Raw genomic sequence first — 17841 nt, 5'->3', positions numbered from 1 at the left:
GCTAAATTGAAACCAATATAAAAAAAAATATTTTTTCGTTTTGGTTGCCATTTTAATATTTGTAGACCACCAGGGCCGGCGCTACCATTAGGCAGCTTTAGGCAGCTGCCTATGGGCGCTGGCCACTGGAGGGCGGCATGCTCCACTTAAATCTATTTTACAAAAAAAATTATATTTTGCTAAGTAAGCCCAGACCAGGGGCGGCCGCGGCGAGGGTCTAGCCTGCCACAGCCGTCACTCACCTCACCAATGGCAGTGTATTGATTTCCCTGCTCCCTGTCTCTAACAGAAATAGACGGAGCTGCGGGTATGAGAGAGCAGGTCAGGAGGCATGTTAGTGCTGACGCCTAGGATACGTGTTATGCTGTCAGTGTGGGCGGCGCCAGTCTCCTGACCTGCTCTCTCATACCCGCTGCTCCGTCTATTTCTGTTAGAGGCATGGAACAGGGAAATCAACACACTGCCGTTGGTGAGGTGAGTGACGGCTGTGGCAGGCTAGACCCTCGCCGCAGCCGCCCCTGGTCTGGGCTTAGTAGCAAAATATAATTTTTAGAGAGGAGGAGCAGGGGCAGGGCTGTCGGTATTATGCGGAGGAGAGTCAGAGGCGTCATTAGGAAGGATTGTAGCCCTTTTATCCCCGCCTCTGCTTTAGACAGCACTTCAAGTTCTCCCCTCTGGCTGCCATCGACGATCCCTCCCCCTAACATCGTCATTACTGCTGCCGGAAGCCCCAAGATGAGCATAGAATGGGCAGAGGGGAGACGCTGCGGATGGTGATGTCTACTGCATCTGAAAGGAAAGAGAAGCCTCCCTGCCGCCCCGCGTCTCCCTATCCCCTCCCTCCCTGCCACCCCGCGCCTCCCTATCCCCTCCCTCCCTGCCGCCCCACGTCTCCCTATCCCCTCCCTCCCTGCCGCCCTGCGTCTCACTATCCCCTCCCTTCCTGCCGCCTCGCGTCTCCCTATCCCCTCCCTCCCTGCCACCCCGCGCCTCCCTATCCCCTCCCTCCCTGCCGCCCCGCGTCTCCCTATCCCCTCCCTCCTTGCCGCCCCGCGTCTCCCTATCCCCTCCTTCCCTGCCGCCCCGCGTCTCCCTATCCACTCTCTGCCGCCCCGCGTCTCCCTATCCCCTCCCTGCCGCCCCGCGTCTCCCTATCCCCTCCCTGCAGCTCCGCGTCTCCCTATCCCCTCCCTGCCGCCCCGCGTCTCCCTATCCACTCTCTGCCGCCCCGCGACTCCCTATCCCCTCCCTGCAGCTCCACGTCTCCCTATCCCCTCCCTGCAGCTCCACGTCTCCCTATCCCCTCCCTGCAGCTCCGCGTCTCCCTATCCCCTCCCTGCCGCCCCGCGTCTCCCTATCCACTCTCTGCCGCCCGCGTCTCCCTATCCCCTCTCTGCCGCCCCGCGTCTCCCTATCCACTCTCTGCCGCCCGCGTCTCCCTATCCCCTCATTGCAGCTACGCGTCTCCCTATCCCCTCCCTGCAGCTCCGCGTCTCTCTATCCCCACCCTGCAGCTCCGCTTCTCTCTATCCCCTCCCTCCCTGCCGCCCTGCGTCTCCCTATCCCCTTCCTTCCTGCCGCCCCGCGTCTCCCTATTTCCTCCCTCCCTGCCACCCCGCGTCTCCCTATCCCCTCCCTTCCTGCCGCCCCGCGTCTCCCTATCCCCTCCCTGCCGCCCCGCGTCTCCCTATCCCCTCCCTGCAGCCCTGCGTCTCCCTATCACCTCCCTGCCGCCCCGCGTCTCCCTATCCCCTCCCTTCCTGCCGCCCCGCTTCTCCCTATCCCCTCCCTCCCTCCCTGCCACCCCGCGCCTCCCTATCCCCTCCCTCCCTGCCGCCCCACGTCTCCCTATCCCCTCCCTCCCTTCCGCCCCGTGTCTCCCTATCCCCTCCCTCCCTGCCGCCCCGCGTCTCCCTATCCCCTCTCTGCCGCCCCGCGTCTCCCTATCCACTCTCTGCCGCCCGCGTCTCCCTATCCCCTCATTGCAGCTCCGCGTCTCCCTATCCCCTCCCTGCAGCTCTGCGTCTCCCTATCCCCTCCCTGCCGCCCGCGTCTTCCTATCCCCTCCCTGCAGCTTCGCGTCTCCCTATCCCCACCCTGCAGCTCCGCTTCTCTCTATCCCCTCCCTCCCTGCCGCCCTGCGTCTCCCTATCCCCTTCCTTCCTGCCGCCCCGCGTCTCCCTATTTCCTCCCTCCCTGCCACCCCGCGTCTCCCTATCCCCTCCCTTCCTGCCGCCCCGCGTCTCCCTGTCCCCTCCCTGCCGCCCCGCGTCTCCCTATCCCCTCCCTGCAGCCCTGCCTCTCCCTATCACCTCCCTGCCGCCCCGCGTCTCCCTATCCCGTCCCTTCCTGCCGCCCCGCTTCTCCCTATCCCCTCCCTCCCTCCCTGCCACCCCGCGCCTCCCTATCCCCTCCCTCCCTGCCGCCCCACGTCTCCCTATCCCCTCCCTCCCTTCCGCCCCGCGTCTCCCTATCCCCTCCCTCCCTGCCGCCCCGCGTCTCCCTATCCACTCTCTGCCGCCCCGCGTCTCCCTATCCCCTCCCTGCCGCCCCGCGTCTCCCTATCCCCTCCCTGCAGCTCCACGTTTCCCTATCCCCTCCCTGCAGCTCCGTGTCTCCCTAACCACTCTCTGCCGCCCGCGTCTCCCTATCCCCTCCCTGCCGCCCCGCGTCTCCCTATCCACTCTCTGCAGCCCGCGTCTCCCTATCCCCTCTCTGCCGCCCCGCGTCTCCCTATCCACTCTCTGCCACCCGCGTCTCCCTATCCCCTCCCTGCAGCTCCGCGTCTCCCTAACCCCTCCCTGCAGCTCCACGTCTCCCTATCCCCTCCCTGCAGCTCCGCGTCTCCCTATCCCCTCCCTGCCGCCCCGCGTCTCCCTATCCCCTCCCTGCAGCTCCGCGTCTCCCTATCCCCTCCCTGCAGCCCCGCGTCTCCCTATCCACTCTCTGCCGCCCCGCGTCTCCCTATCCCCTCCCTGCCGCCCTGCGTCTCCCTATCCCCTCCCTGCAGCCCTGCGTCTCCCTATCACCTCCCTGCAGCCCCGCGTCTCCCTATCCACTCTCTGCCGCCCCGCGTCTCCCTATCATCCTGCGTCTCCCTATCCCCTCCCTGCTGCCCTTTCAAGATTCTACTACGGGGACCCACAAAGCAGGGACGTGCAGTCAGGGGAGGCAGTGCCTCCCCTGCCATTAATGATTAAAATAATATAAAGAAGATACTTATGACACATATTCTGTGTCATAAGTAATCTCTTTATATTATGATAAGCATTTTAAATCTTTAAATCACTTTGGGAGGCACATGTGTGTGTGAGCAGTGCCTCCCGTTAACAATTGGAATGGGAGAGAAAGGGGGCGGGGCCAAGCACAGGGCTGTTAAAGCCCATTAAAAAACTGCGGGGGAAGCGGCACATATGCCAGTGCCTCGTTGACAGGGAAAACCCGCCCCTGTCAGCGAGGCAGATGTGATTGGACAGCGGATCCAGTACTGGATCCGCTGGTCCAATCACCCATAGGCATTGAGGTCAAGCTGCAGCGGGACCCGACGCTACAGTGGAGCTGCCTGCCACTTCAGGAGCGCGGCGTGGGGGCAGCGGCGGCGGGACCTGATGTTGGAGTTGCCTACAGCAGTGGCAGCTCCGGAGACAACGGGCAGCGCTCTTACCTCTATTTCCGTGCCCTCAGCATATCCGGCAGCATCTGCTTCCTCCGGGACTGAGGAACCAGGACCACTAAGGCGGGGGGGGGGAAATTGTGCTTGGTGGTAAGTGTCTGGGCAGCTCACCCCCAGATCACTTGTACTGCAGCTCACCCCCAGTGATCTGGGGGTGAGCTGCAGTCCAAGTGATCTGGGGGTGAGCTGCAGTCCAAGTGATCTGGGGGTGAGCTGCAGTCCAAGTGATCTGGGGGTGAGCTGCAGTCCAAGTGATCTGGGGGTGAGCTGCAGTCCAAGTGATCTGGGGGTGAGCTGCAGTCCAAGTGATCTGGGCAAGATCACTTGGACTCCAGCTCACCGCCAGATCACTTGGACGCAGGGACAGGGAAAAATAAATAAAATAAATGTAAAAAAAGGATATATTTATATCACAGCTGCCCACCGCTGACCAGCGCTCACTGCTGCACGCTGCACCGCCATTGAAAGCTGACCACCGCAGACCACAACTGGCGGTGGTCAGAGGGACATCAACGCCGCAGCGACGAAGGACAGCTTAGTACCGCCGCATCCCCCGCAGACCATGGGTTCATACGCCACCGACAACCACAGTCCCTTCCGCACCTCCGCTGCACATATCAGGTAATGTTCCCCTATGTCCCTGCTGTCACGCTCTCAGTCCCTGCTGTCAATCAATCCCTGCTGTCACTCTCTCAGTCCCTGCTCTCACTCTCTCAGTCCCTGCTGTCACTCTCTCAGTCCCTGCTGTCACTCTCTCTCCATGTCCCTGAATTGTGGGTCATACCGTTTGCTATAATGTGAATTTCGGCTCATACCATGTGGTAAAATCTGAATTTTGGGTCATAGCGTGTGCTATAATGTGAATTTCGGGTCAAACCGTGTGCTATAATGTGAATTTCGGCTCATACAGTGTGGTAAAATCTGAATTTTGGGTCATAGTGTGTTCTGTAATGTGAATTTCGGCTCATACCGTGTGCTGTAATGTGAATTTCGGCTCATACTGTGTAGTAAAATATGAATTTTGGCTCATACTGTGTGATGTAATGTGAATTTCGGCTCATACTGTGTGGTAAAATAAGAATTTACTCACCGGTAATTCTGTTTCTCGTAGTCCGTAGTGGATGCTGGGAACTCCGTAAGGACCATGGGGAATAGCGGGCTCCGAAGGAGGCTGGGCACTCTAGAAAGATCTTAGACTACCTGGTGTGCACTGGCTCCTCCCACTATGACCCTCCTCCAAGCCTCAGTTAGGTACTGTGCCCGGACGAGCGTACACAATAAGGAAGGATTTTGAATCCCGGGTAAGACTCATACCAGCCACACCAATCACACCGAACAACTCGTGATATGAAACACAGTTAACAGTATGAAACGATAGAGCCTCTCAACAGATGGCTCAACAATAACCCGATTTAGTTAACAATAACTATGTACAAGTATTGCAGATAGACCGCACTTGGGATGGGCGCCCAGCATCCACTACGGACTACGAGAAACAGAATTACCGGTGAGTAAATTCTTATTTTCTCTAACGTCCTAGTGGATGCTGGGAACTCCGTAAGGACCATGGGGATTATACCAAAGCTCCCAAACGGGCGGGAGAGTGCGGATGACTCTGCAGCACCGAATGAGAGAACTCCAGGTCCTCCTCAGCCAGGGTATCAAATTTATAGAATTTTGCAAACGTGTTTGCCCCTGACCAAGTAGCTGCTCGGCAAAGTTGTAAAGCCGAGACCCCTCGGGCAGCCACCCAAGATGAGCCCACCTTCCTTGTGGAATGGGCATTGACAGATTTTGGCTGTGGCAGGCCTGCCACAGTATGTGCAAGCTGAATTGTACTACAAATCCAACGAGCAATAGTCTGCTTAGAAGCAGGAGCACCCAGCTTGTTGGGTGCATATAGGATAAACAGCGAGTCAGATTTTCTGACTCCAGCCGTCCTGGAAACATATATTTTCAGGGCCCTGACAACGTCTAGCAACTTGGAGTCCTCCAAATCCTTAGTAGCCGCAGGCACCACAATAGGCTGGTTCAGGTGAAACGCTGACACCACCTTAGGGAGAAACTGGGGACGAGTCCTCAATTCTGCCCTATCCATATGAAAAATCAGATAAGGGCTTTTACATGATAAAGCCGCCAATTCTGACACTCGCCTGGCTGATGCCAGGGCCAATAACATGACCACTTTCCACGTGAGATATTTCAGATCCACGGTTTTTAGTGGCTCAAACCAATGTGATTTCAAGAAATTCAACATCACGTTGAGATCCCAAGGTGCCACAGGAGGCACAAATGGGGGCTGAATATGCAGCACTCCTTTCACAAATGTCTGAACTTCAGGTACTGAAGCTAGTTCCTTTTGAAAGAAAATCGACAGAGCCGAGATCTGTACTTTAATGGAGCCTAGTTTTAGGCCCATATTCACTCCTGCTTGCAGGAAATGCAGAAATCGACCCAGTTGAAATTCCTCTGTTGGGGCCTTTTTGGCCTCGCACCATGCAACATATTTTCGCCATATGCGGTGATAATGTTTTGCCGTAACATCTTTCCTGGCTTTAATAAGCGTAGGAATGACTTCCTCCGGAATGCCCTTTTCCTTCAGGATCCGGCGTTCAACCGCCATGCCGTCAAACGCAGCCGCGGTAAGTCTTGGAACAGACAGGGGCCCTGCTGTAGCAGGTCCTGTCTGAGCGGCAGGGACCAAGGGTCCTCTGAGATCATCTCTTGAAGTTCCGGGTACCACGCTCTTCTTGGCCAATCCGGAACCACGAGAATTGTGTTTACTCCTCGCTTTCTTATTATTCTCAGTACCTTTGGTATGAGAGGTAGAGGAGGGAACACATACACTGACCGGTACACCCACGGTGTCACTAGGGCGTCCACCGCTATCGCCTGAGGGTCTCTTGACCTGGCGCAATACTTCTCTAGTTTTTTGTTTATGCGGGACGCCATCATGTCCACCTGTGGACGACCCCATTGATTTACAATCATTTGGAAGACTTCTGGATGAAGTCCCCACTCTCCCGGGTGGAGGTCGTGCCTGCTGAGAAAGTCTGCTTCCCAGTTGTCCACTCCCGGGATGAACACTGCTGACAGTGCTAGTACATGATTCTCCGCCCATCTGAGAATTTTTGTGGCTTCTGCCATCGCCGTCCTGCTTCTTGTGCCGCCCTGTCGATTCACATGGGCGACTGCCGTGATGTTGTCTGACTGGATCAGCACCGGCTGGTGTAGGAGCAGGGATTTTGCTTGACTTAGGGCATTGTAAATGGCCCTTAGTTCCAGAATATTTATGTGAAGGGCAGTCTCCTGACTTGACCATAGTCCTTGGAAATTTCTTCCCTTTGTGACTGCCCCCCAGCCTCGTAGGCTGGCATCCGTGGTCACCAGGACCCAGTCCTGTATGCCGAATCTGCGGCCCTCCAGAAGATGAGCACTGTGCAGCCACCACAGAAGAGACACCCTGGTTCGTGGAGACAGGGTTATTAAACGATGCATCTGAAGATGCGATCCGGACCACTTGTCCAACAGGTCCCACTGAAAGATTCTGGCATGGAACCTGCCGAATGGAATTGCTTCGTAAGAAGCTACCATCTTTCCCAGGACCCGCGTGCAGTGATGCACCGATACCTGTTTTGGTTTTAGGAGGTCTCTGACTAGAGAAGACAACTCCCTGGCTTTCTCCTCCGGGAGAAACACTTTTTTCTGGGCCGTGTCCAGAATCATTCCCAGGAACATTAGACGTGTCGTGGGGACCAGCTGTGACTTTGGGATATTCAGAATCCAACCGTGCTGGCTCAGCACTTCCTGAGATAGTGCTACTCCCACTAACAACTGTTCCTTGGATCGTGCCTTTATTAGGAGATCGTCCAAGTATGGGATAATTAAAACTCCCTTTTTTCGAAGGAGTATCATCATTTCCGCCATAACCTTGGTAAATACCCTCGGTGCCGTGGAGAGTCCAAACGGCAGCGTCTGGAATTGGTAATGGCAATCCTGTACCACAAATCTGAGGTACTCCTGGTGAGAATTGTAAATGGGGACATGCAGGTAAGCATCCTTGATGTCCAGGGATACCATGTAATCCCCCTCGTCCAGGCTTGCAATAACCGCCCTGAGCGATTCCATCTTGAACTTGAATTTTTTTATGTATGTGTTCAAGGACTTCAAATTTAAAATGGGTCTCACCGAACCGTCCGGTTTCGGTACCACAAATAGTGTGGAATAGTAACCCCGGCCTTGTTGAAGTAGGGGTACCTTGATTATCACCTGCTGGGAATACAGCTTGTGAATTGCCGCTAGCACTGCCTCCCTGTCTGAGGGAGCAATCGGCAAGGCGGATTTGAGGAAACGGCGGGGTGGAATCGCCTCGAATTCCAGCCTGTATCCCTGAGATACTATTTGAAGGATCCAGGGATCCACCTGTGAGCGAACCCATTGATCGCTGAAATTCCTGAGGCGGGCCCCCACCGTACCTGGCTCCGCCTGTGAAGCCCCACCGTCATGCGGCGGACTTGGAAGAGGAAGCGGGGGAGGACTTTTGTTCCTGGGAACCTGCTGTTTGCTGCAGCCTTTTTCCCCTGCCTCTGCCTCTTGACAGAAAAGACCCTCCTTTTCCCCGCTTGTTTTTCTGGGATCGAAAGGACTGAACCTGATAAAATGGCGCCTTCTTAGGCTGTGAGGGGACATGGGGTAAAAATGCTGACTTCCCAGACGTTGCTGTGGAAACTAGGTCGGAGAGACCATCCCCAAATAATTCCTCCCCTTTATAAGGCAAAACTTCCATGTGCCTTTTGGAATCTGCATCTCCAGTCCACTGGCGAGTCCATAAGCATCTCCTAGCAGAGATAGATAGTGCACTTACTTTAGATGCCAGCCGGCAGATTTCCCTCTGCGCATCTCTCATGTATAAGACTGAGTCTTTGATATGGTCAATTGTTAACAGGATCGTGTCTCTGTCTAGTGTGTCAATATTTTCTGACAGGTTATCTGACCATGCAGCGGCAGCACTGCACATCCAAGCTGACGCAATCGCTGGTCTAAGTATAATGCCTGAGTGTGTATATACAGACTTCAGGATCGCCTCCTGCCTTCTATCAGCAGGTTCCTTAAGGGCGGCCGTATCCTGGGACGGTAGTGCCACCTTTTTTGACAAACGTGTGAGCGCTTTATCCACCCTCGGGGGTGTTTCCCAACGTAACCTATCCTCTGGCGGGAAAGGGAACACCATTAGTAATTTCTTAGGAATCACCAATTTCTTATCAGGGGAAGCCCACGCTTCTTCACACACTTCATTTAATTCATCTGACGGGGGAAAAACTACAGGTAGTTTTTTCTCCCCAAACATAATACCCTTTTTTGTGGTACCTGGATGTAAATCAGAAATATTTAACACCTCTTTCATTGCCTCAATCATGCAGCGAATGGCCTTAACGGGCATTAAATTTGACTCATCGTCGTCGACACTGGCGTCAGTATCCGTGTCGACATCTACTTGTGCCACCTGAGATAACGGGCGTTTTAGAGCCCCTGATGACTTTTGAGACCCTTGGACAGGCACGAGCTGAAGACTCGGCTGTCCCACAGTCGGCATGTCGTCAAATTTTTTATGTAAGGAGTCTATACGTGCACTCATTTCTTGCCATAATACCATCCACTCAGGTGTCTGCCCCGCAGGGGGTGACATCTCTGCTAAAGGCATCTGCTCCCCCTCCACATCATTATCCTCCTCAAACATGTCGACACAGCCGTACCGACACACTCCACACACACAGGGAATGCTCAAATAGAGGACAGGACCCACAAAAGCCCTTTGGGGGGACAGAGTAAGAGTATGCCAGCACACACCAGAGCGCTATATATATATACAGGGACTAACTGAGTTATGTCCCTTATAGCTGCTTATACTGTATACAGTGCCAATTTAGTGCCCCCCCTCTCTTTTCCCTCTTACTGTACTGTAGAAATGCAGGGAAGAGCCAGGGAGCTTCCTTCCAGCCGAGCTGTGAGGGAAAAATGGCGCCAGTGTGCTGAGGAGATAGGCTCCGCCCCTTTTTCGCGGCCTATTCTCCCGCTTTTTTTGGGATTCTGGCAGGGGTATTTACCTCATATATAGCCCCAGGGGCTATATATTGAGGTATTTTAGCCAGCCAAGGTGTTTTTATTGCTGCCTCAGGGCGCCCCCCCCCAGCGCCCTGCACCCTCAGTGACCGGAGTGTGAAGTGTGTATGAGGAGCAATGGCGCACAGCTGCAGTGCTGTGCGCTACCTTGGTGAAGACAGGATGTCTTCATGCTGCCGATTTTCCGGACCATCTTCCTGCTTCTGGCTCTGTAAGGGGGACGGCGGCGCGGCTCCGGGACCGAACATCAAGGCTGGGCCTGCGGTCGATCCCTCTGGAGCTAATGGTGTCCAGTAGCCTAAGAAGCCCAATCCGGCTGCAAGCAGGCGAGTTCGCTTCTTCTCCCCTTAGTCCCTCGCTGCAGTGAGCCTGTTGCCAGCAGGTCTCACTGAAAAAAACAAATTCTAAGACTAAAACTTTCTAAGAGCTCAGGAGAGCCCCTAGTGTGCATCCAACCTCGGCCGGGCACGAAATCTAACTGAGGCTTGGAGGAGGGTCATAGTGGGAGGAGCCAGTGCACACCAGGTAGTCTAAGATCTTTCTAGAGTGCCCAGCCTCCTTCGGAGCCCGCTATTCCCCATGGTCCTTACGGAGTTCCCAGCATCCACTAGGAAGTTAGAGAAAATATGAATTTTGGCTCATACTGTGTGCTGTAATGTGAATTTCGTCTCATACCGTGTGCTGTAATGTGAATTTCGGCTCATACCGTGTGCTATAATGTGAATTTCGGGTCATACCGTGTGCTGTAATGTGAATTTCGGGTCAAACCGTGTGCTATAATGTGAATTTCGGCTCATACAGTGTGGTAAAATCTGAATTTTGGGTCATAGCGTGTTCTGTAATGTGAATTTCGGCTCATACCGTGTGCTGTAATGTGAATTTCGGCTCATACTGTGTAGTAAAATATGAATTTTGGCTCATACTGTGTGCTGTAATGTGAATTTCGGCTCATACTGTGTGGTAAAATATGAATTTCGGGTCATACGGTGTGCTGTAATGTGAATTTCTGCTCATACTGTGTGCTGTAGTGGGAATTTTGGCTCATACCGTGTGCTGTAATGTGAATTTCGGGTCATACTGTGTGGTATCAGGTGAAAGGGGCGCCAGTACTAGATAGTATAAGGGGTCCTACTACACTGAAGGACACGCCCCCATTTGAGTGGCCACACCCCCTTTTCCGGAGGCGCGCGCATAATTGCAACCTTCACTTTTCCATACCCCCACTTCAAAATGTCCACTTCGACCACTGTATATGTATGTATATATATATATATATATATATGCCTATCTATAATACTGTATAAAACAACAGACTGTGGTATTATACTATATATGGATATGGGGCTGGATGCTTTTTAACTTGTGTGCATTTAATATAATATTTGTCAGGTTTTCTTTTGCGGTTATTTGGCAGCTTCAGGAGGATCAACATACTGTTAACACAGCCTCTAGATAACGTGATCACTCCACTGTCCAAGCAACAGGGGAAGGGGAGGGCCGGGGGGGGGGGGGGGGGGGGTGTAGGCAGAAATTTTGCCTAGGGTGTCGAGAAACCTTGCACCGGCCCTGTAGACCACACATACAATCTAATATATGGTACACTGTTAAGCTAATATCCCTGAAGACCATACAATATTATTTTTGCTGGTATTTTGTTAATTTTTTGTAGCTACTTTATATTTTTAGTTTTCTATAAAATACTATTTTTTTTAATAACTAGAAAAGCGAGGGGCCATTCTAAAACATTCTGAGCCTAAATTGCTTATTAATGAAGGACGCTTTATACACAGTTTAGGAAGGTATTTGCTGGTGGAACTAGCAGCTATGATGCAGGTTATCTACTCACTAAGAGCCACACAGTACCCAATGCCTTGGTGATGTTGATAATTGTTCATAAGTTAATAAAATAAGCACTGCTTCAGCCAGTGGCTACCCCCACTGTTTATGAATTGATGGGCACACTTTAAATGAAGGCTATATATATCAGGGGCGTAACTCCTGGAGGCAATGGAGACACCTGCCTCCGGCTCCAAGTTCTAAAGGGTCACCTGTGTGGTTCACAGTGTGATCAAAGTGTGTCCGTCTGCGGTGCATTCGCTGCTGCTGCAGAGTTAATCATCTCTGTCCCAGGAACCCTGCTTCCACTGGCAATAGGGGACAGGACAACTCCCGCCTGGTATCGATCAGCCTGCACTGCAACAAGCGATGGTGCACCTGACGCTGCTGCTGGACTATGAAATGGGACCCACTGGTAAATTCTGCATGCAGCAGACTGCTGAATCTCATGAGTCTGACACCGACCCACTGGCCGTCATCACACAGCGTATCTGGAGCTCTGCCAATTCGCTACACGCTCTGGTTCCTGTAGACCAGCTGAGAGTGCTATCTATATAATTCGGTAAGTTGTGTGTGCTATATATATATATATATGTTCTGGAAAAAGACAGCACTCAAAGCTATTGTAAGTCATTGGCAAGGTGGTGGTGCAGAGTAAAAGAGAACAATAATATTTACACTCAATTTTTCAGCAATTTAGAAAAAGAAATTACCAGCGCTCACGGTTTAGATGAACATGAAAATAGTTTTACAACTGATGGGCCATGGCTACCAGATTGTTCTTCACATAGATTTTTCTTGAAGAATAAAACTCTTTTCACATTCATCTAAACCGTGAGTGCTGGTAATTTCTTTTTTTAAATTGCTGAAAAAGTGAGTGTAATTATATATATACGCACGCACACACACACACACACACACACACACACACACACACACACACACACACACACACACACACACACACACACACACACACACACACACACACACATACACACACACACACACACACGGTCAGACTGGCCCAGAGGGGAGCTGGGGATACCACTGGTGGGCCCCACTGCCTGTGGACCCACCTCCTCCGCTAGGGATTAGGTTCCAGACTGTATCCTAGTGCACTTTAATTATACATTATACATATGTTACCTTATATAGCACAGGACTATGGGCCCAGCCCATGCACTCTCTTACGGTTAGCCTTGCCTCTGTGGTGGTTGGCCACACCTCCACTATTGCCTAGCCACACCCTTAAGCATGGACCCCTACCACTGCGTTTCCACGATGGGCCCTTCTTGCCCTAGTCCGACACTGTATATATACACACACTTGTGTATGCTTGTACAGTATATATATATATATATATATATATATTTCTCTAACGTCCTAGTGGATGCTGGGGACTCCATAAGGACCATGGGGAATAGACGGGCTCCGCAGGAGACAGGGCACTTTAAGAAAGAATTAGGAATACTGGTGTGCACTGGCTCCTCCCTCTATGTCCCTCCTCCAGACCCCAGTTTGAATCTGTGCCCGGACGAGCTGGGTGCACTTTAGTGAGCTCTCCTGAGCTTGCTGAATAGAAAGTATTTTGTTAGGTTTTTTTATTTTCAGAGAGATCTGCTGGCAACAGACTCTCTGCTACGTGGGACTGAGGGGAGAGAAGCAGACCTACTCACTGTGGATAGGTCATGCTTCTTAGGCTACTGGACACCATTAGCTCCAGAGGGATCGAACACAGGAACGCACCCTTGGTCGTCCGATCCCAGAGCCGCGCCGCCGTCCCCCTCGCAGAGCCAGAAGCCAGAAGCTGGCGTGAGAAGCAAGAAGACTTCGAAAGCAGCGGCAGAAGACTCCAGTCTTCATATGAGGTAGCGCACAGCACTGCAGCTGTGCGCCATTGCTCCCACATTACACCCGCACACTCCGGTCACTGTAGGGTGCAGGGCGCAGGGGGGGGGGGGGGCGCCCTGGGCAGAAATTAAGTACCTCTTGGCATAAAAGAGCATATATACAGTTGGGCACTGTATATATGCATGAGCCCCCGCCATTATTTTACACAAATCGCGGGACAGAAGCCCGCCGCTGAGGGGGCGGGGCTTCTTCCTCAGCACTCACCAGCTCCATTTTCTCTCCACAGCTCCGCTGAGAGGAAGCTCCCCAGGCTCTCCCCTGCAGAATCACGGTAGAAAGAGGGTAAAAAGAGAGGGGGGGCGCACATAAATTTAGCGCAAAATCAGTGTATACAGCAGCTACTGGGTAAACACTAAGTTACTGTGTAATTCCTGGGTCATATAGCGCTGGGGTGTGTGCTGGCATACTCTCTCTCTGTCTCTCCAAAGGGCCTTGTGGGGGTTCTGTCCTCAAATGTGTGTGTGGTGTGTCGGTACGCTTGTGTCGACATGTTTGACGAGGAAGGCTATGTGGAAGCAGAGCAGGTGCAGATGAATGTGGTATCGTCGCCGACGGCGCCGACACCCGATTGGATGGATATGTGGAAGGTTTTAAATGATAATGTTAATTCCTTGCATAAAAGGTTGGATAAAGCTGAAGCCTTGGGATAGTCAGGGTCTCAACCCATGCCTGACCCTACAACGCAGAGGCCTTCAGAGTCTCAGAAGCGTCCACTATCCCAAATAGTTGAGATATCGACACGGATTCTGACTCCAGTGTCGATGGCGATGATGCAAAGTTGCAGCCTAAAATGGCTAAAGCCATCCGCTACATGATTATAGCAATGAAGGATGTATTACACATCTCAGAGGAAAACCCGGTCCCTGACAAGAGGGTTTATATGTTTGTGGAAAAAAGGCATGAGATGACTTTTCCCCCTTCACATGAATTAAATGAGTTATGTGAAAAAGCTTGGGAATCTCCAGATAGGAAAGTGCAGATTTCCAAACGGTTGCTTATGGCGTATCCTTTCCCGCCAACGGACAGGTTACGCTGGGAATCCTCCCCTAGGGTAGACAAAGCTTTGACACGCTTATCTAAGAAGGTAGCCCTGCCGTCACAGGATACGGCCACCCTAAAGGATCCTGCGGATAGAAAGCAGGAAGAGATCCTGAAGTCCATTTATACACATTCAGGTACTCTGCTAAGGCCGGCAATTGCGTCGGCCTGGATGTGTAGTGCTGTCGCAGCATGGACAGATACTTTATCTGAGGAACTTGATACCTTGGACAAGGATACTATATTACTGACCCTGGGGCATATAAAAGACGCTGTCCTGTATATGAGAGATGCCCAGAGAGATATTACCCTACTGGGCTCTAGAATAAATGCAATGTCGATTTCGGCCAGAAGGGTCCTGTGGACTCGTCAGTGGACAGGTGATGCCGACTCAAAACGGAACATGGAGGTTTTACCTTATAAGGGTGAGGAATTGTTTGGGGACGGTCTCTCGGACCTAGTTTCCACAGCTACGGCTGGGAAGTCAAATTTTTTGCCATATATTCCCTCACAACCTAAGAAAGCACCGTATTACCAAATGCAGTCCTTTCGATCACAAAGAGGCAAGAAAGTCCGAGGTGCGTCCTTTCTTGCCAGAGGCAGGGGTAGCGGAAAGAAGCTGCACAATACAGCTAGTTCCCAGGAACAGAAGTCCTCCCCGGCTTCCACTAAATCCACCGCATGACACTGGGGCTCCACAGGTGGAGCCAGGATCGGTGGATGCGCGTCTCCGACATTTCAGCCACCAGTGGGTTCGCTCACAGGTGGATCCCTGGGCTATACTGATTGTATCTCAGGGATACATGCTGGAATTCGAAGTGATGCCTCCTCACCGTTACCTCAAATCGGCCCTGCCAGCTTCCCCCTTGGAGAGGGAAATAGTGTTAGCGGCAATTCACAAATTTTATCTCCAGCAGGTGGTGGTGAAGGTTCCCCTCCTTCAACAGGGAAGGGGTTACTATTCCACAATGTTTGTGGTACCGAAACCGGACGGTTCGGTCAGACCCATTTTGAATTTAAAATCCTTGAACATTTACCTGAAAAGGTTCAAGTTCAAGATGGAATCGCTCAGAGCGGTCATTGCAAGCCTGGAAGAGGGGGATTTTATGGTGTCTCTGGACATAAAGGATGCTTACCTGCATGTCCCCATTTATCCACCTCATCAGGAGTACCTCAGATTCGTGGTACAGGATTGTCATTACCAATTCCAGACGTTGCCGTTTGGTCTCTCCACGGCACCGAGAATATTTACCAAGGTAATGGCGGAAATGATGGTGCTCCTGCGAAAGCAAGGAGTCACAATTATCCCATGCTTGGACGATCTCCTCATAAAGGCGAGGTCCAGAGAGCAGTTACTGATCAGCGTAGCACGCTCTCGGGAAGTGTTACAACAGCACGTCTGGATTCTGAATATTCCAAAGTCGCAGCTGATTCCTACGACGCGTCTGCCCTTCCTGGGCATGATTCTGGACACAGAAATGAAGAAGGTTTTTCTCCCGACGGAGAAGGCTCAGGAACTCATGACACTGGTCAGAGACCTCTTAAAGCCAAAACGGGTGTCGGTGCATCACTGCACGCGAGTCCTGGGGAAGATGGTGGCATCATACGAGGCCATTTCCTTCGGCAGGTTCCATGCGAGGACCTTTCAATGGGATCTGTTGGACAAGTGGTCCGGATCACATCTACAGATGCATCGGCTGATCACCCTATCCCCCAGGGCCAGGGTGTCTCTTCTGTGGTGGCTGCAGAGTGCTCACCTTTTCGAGGGTCGCAGATTCGGCATTCAGGACTGGGTCCTGGTGACCACGGATGCAAGCCTCCGAGGGTGGGGGGCAGTCACACTGGGAAGAAATTTCCAGGGTCTGTGGTCAAGTCAGTAGACTTGCCTTCACATCAATATCCTGGAACTAAGGGCCATATACAATGCTCTAAGTCAAGCGGAGACCCTGCTTCGCGACCAATTGGTGCTGATTCAATCAGACAACATCACCGCAGTGGCTCATGTAAACCGCCAAGGCGGCACAAGGAGCAGGGTGGCGATGGCGGAAGCCACCAGAATTCTTCGCTGGGCAGAGAATCACGTGAGAGCACTGTCAGCAGTGTTCATTCCGGGAGTGGACAACTGGGAAGCAGACTTCCTCAGCAGGCACGACCTCCACCCGGGAGAGTGGGGACTTCATCAAGAAGTCTTCGCGCAGATTGCCAGTCGGTGGGAGCTGCCACAGGTGGACATGATGGCATTCCGCCTCAACAAAAAACTACAGAGGTATTGCGCCAGGTCAAGAGACCCTCAGGCGATAGCTGTAGACGCACTAGTGACACCGTGGGTGTTCCAGTCGGTTTATGTTTTTCCTCCTCTTCCTCTCATACCCAAGGTACTGAGAATCATAAGAAAAAGAGGAGTGAGAACAATACTAATTGTTCCGGATTGGCCAAGAAGGACTTGGTATCCAGAGCTGCAAGAAATGCTCACAGAGGACCCATGGCCTCTGCCTCTAAGGCAGGATCTGTTGCAGCAGGGGCCCTGTCTGTTCCAAGACTTACCGCGGCTGCGTTTGACGGCAAGGCGGTTGAACGCCGGATCCTAGCAGAAAAAGGGATTCCGGATGAGGTTATTCCTACGCTAATAAAGGATAGGAAAGACGTGACGGCTAAACATTATCACCGTATATGGTGAAAATATGTTGCTTGGTGTGAGGCCAGGAATGCCCCTACAGAGGAATTCCAGCTGGGCCGTTTCCTTCACTTCCTACAGTCGGGAGTGACTTTGGGCTTAAAATTGGGGTCCATTAAGGTCCAGATTTCGGCCCTATCAATTTTCTTTCAAAAAGAACTGGCTTCTCTGCCTGAAGTTCAGACGTTTGTAAAGGGAGTGCTGCATATTCAGCCCCCGTTTGTGCCTCCAGTGGCACCTTGGGATCTTAACGTGGTGTTGAGTTTCCTGAAATCTCACTGGTTTGAGCCACTTAAAACCGTGGAGTTAAAATATCTCACGTGGAAGGTGGACATGCTATTAGCCTTGGCTTCGGCGAGGCGTGTGTCAGAATTGGCGGCTTTGTCACATAAAAGCCCCTATCTGGTTTTCCATATGGATAGGGCAGAATTGTGGACTCGTCCGCAATTTCTGCCAAAAGTGGTGTCATCTTTTCATATGAACCAACCTATTGTGGTTCCTGTGGCTACTTGTGACTTGGAGGATTCCGAGTTACTGGACGTAGTCAGGGCTTTGAAGGTTTATGTAGCCAGAACGGCTAGAGTCA

The 17841-nt window shown here is 52.3% G+C and overlaps 1 protein-coding gene across 2 annotated transcripts in view; it reads right to left on the bottom strand.

Moving 5' to 3' along the window:
* The window catches only part of KCNK12 (potassium two pore domain channel subfamily K member 12), a 307031-nt gene that overhangs the window by 186480 nt on the left and 102710 nt on the right, over positions 1–17841 (bottom strand). The window lies entirely within an intron of this gene.

Source organism: Pseudophryne corroboree, chromosome 4 (genome assembly GCF_028390025.1).
Source record: "Pseudophryne corroboree isolate aPseCor3 chromosome 4, aPseCor3.hap2, whole genome shotgun sequence".
NCBI classification, from domain to species: domain Eukaryota; kingdom Metazoa; phylum Chordata; class Amphibia; order Anura; family Myobatrachidae; genus Pseudophryne; species Pseudophryne corroboree.
This window is presented reverse-complemented; position numbering and strand designations above follow the sequence as displayed.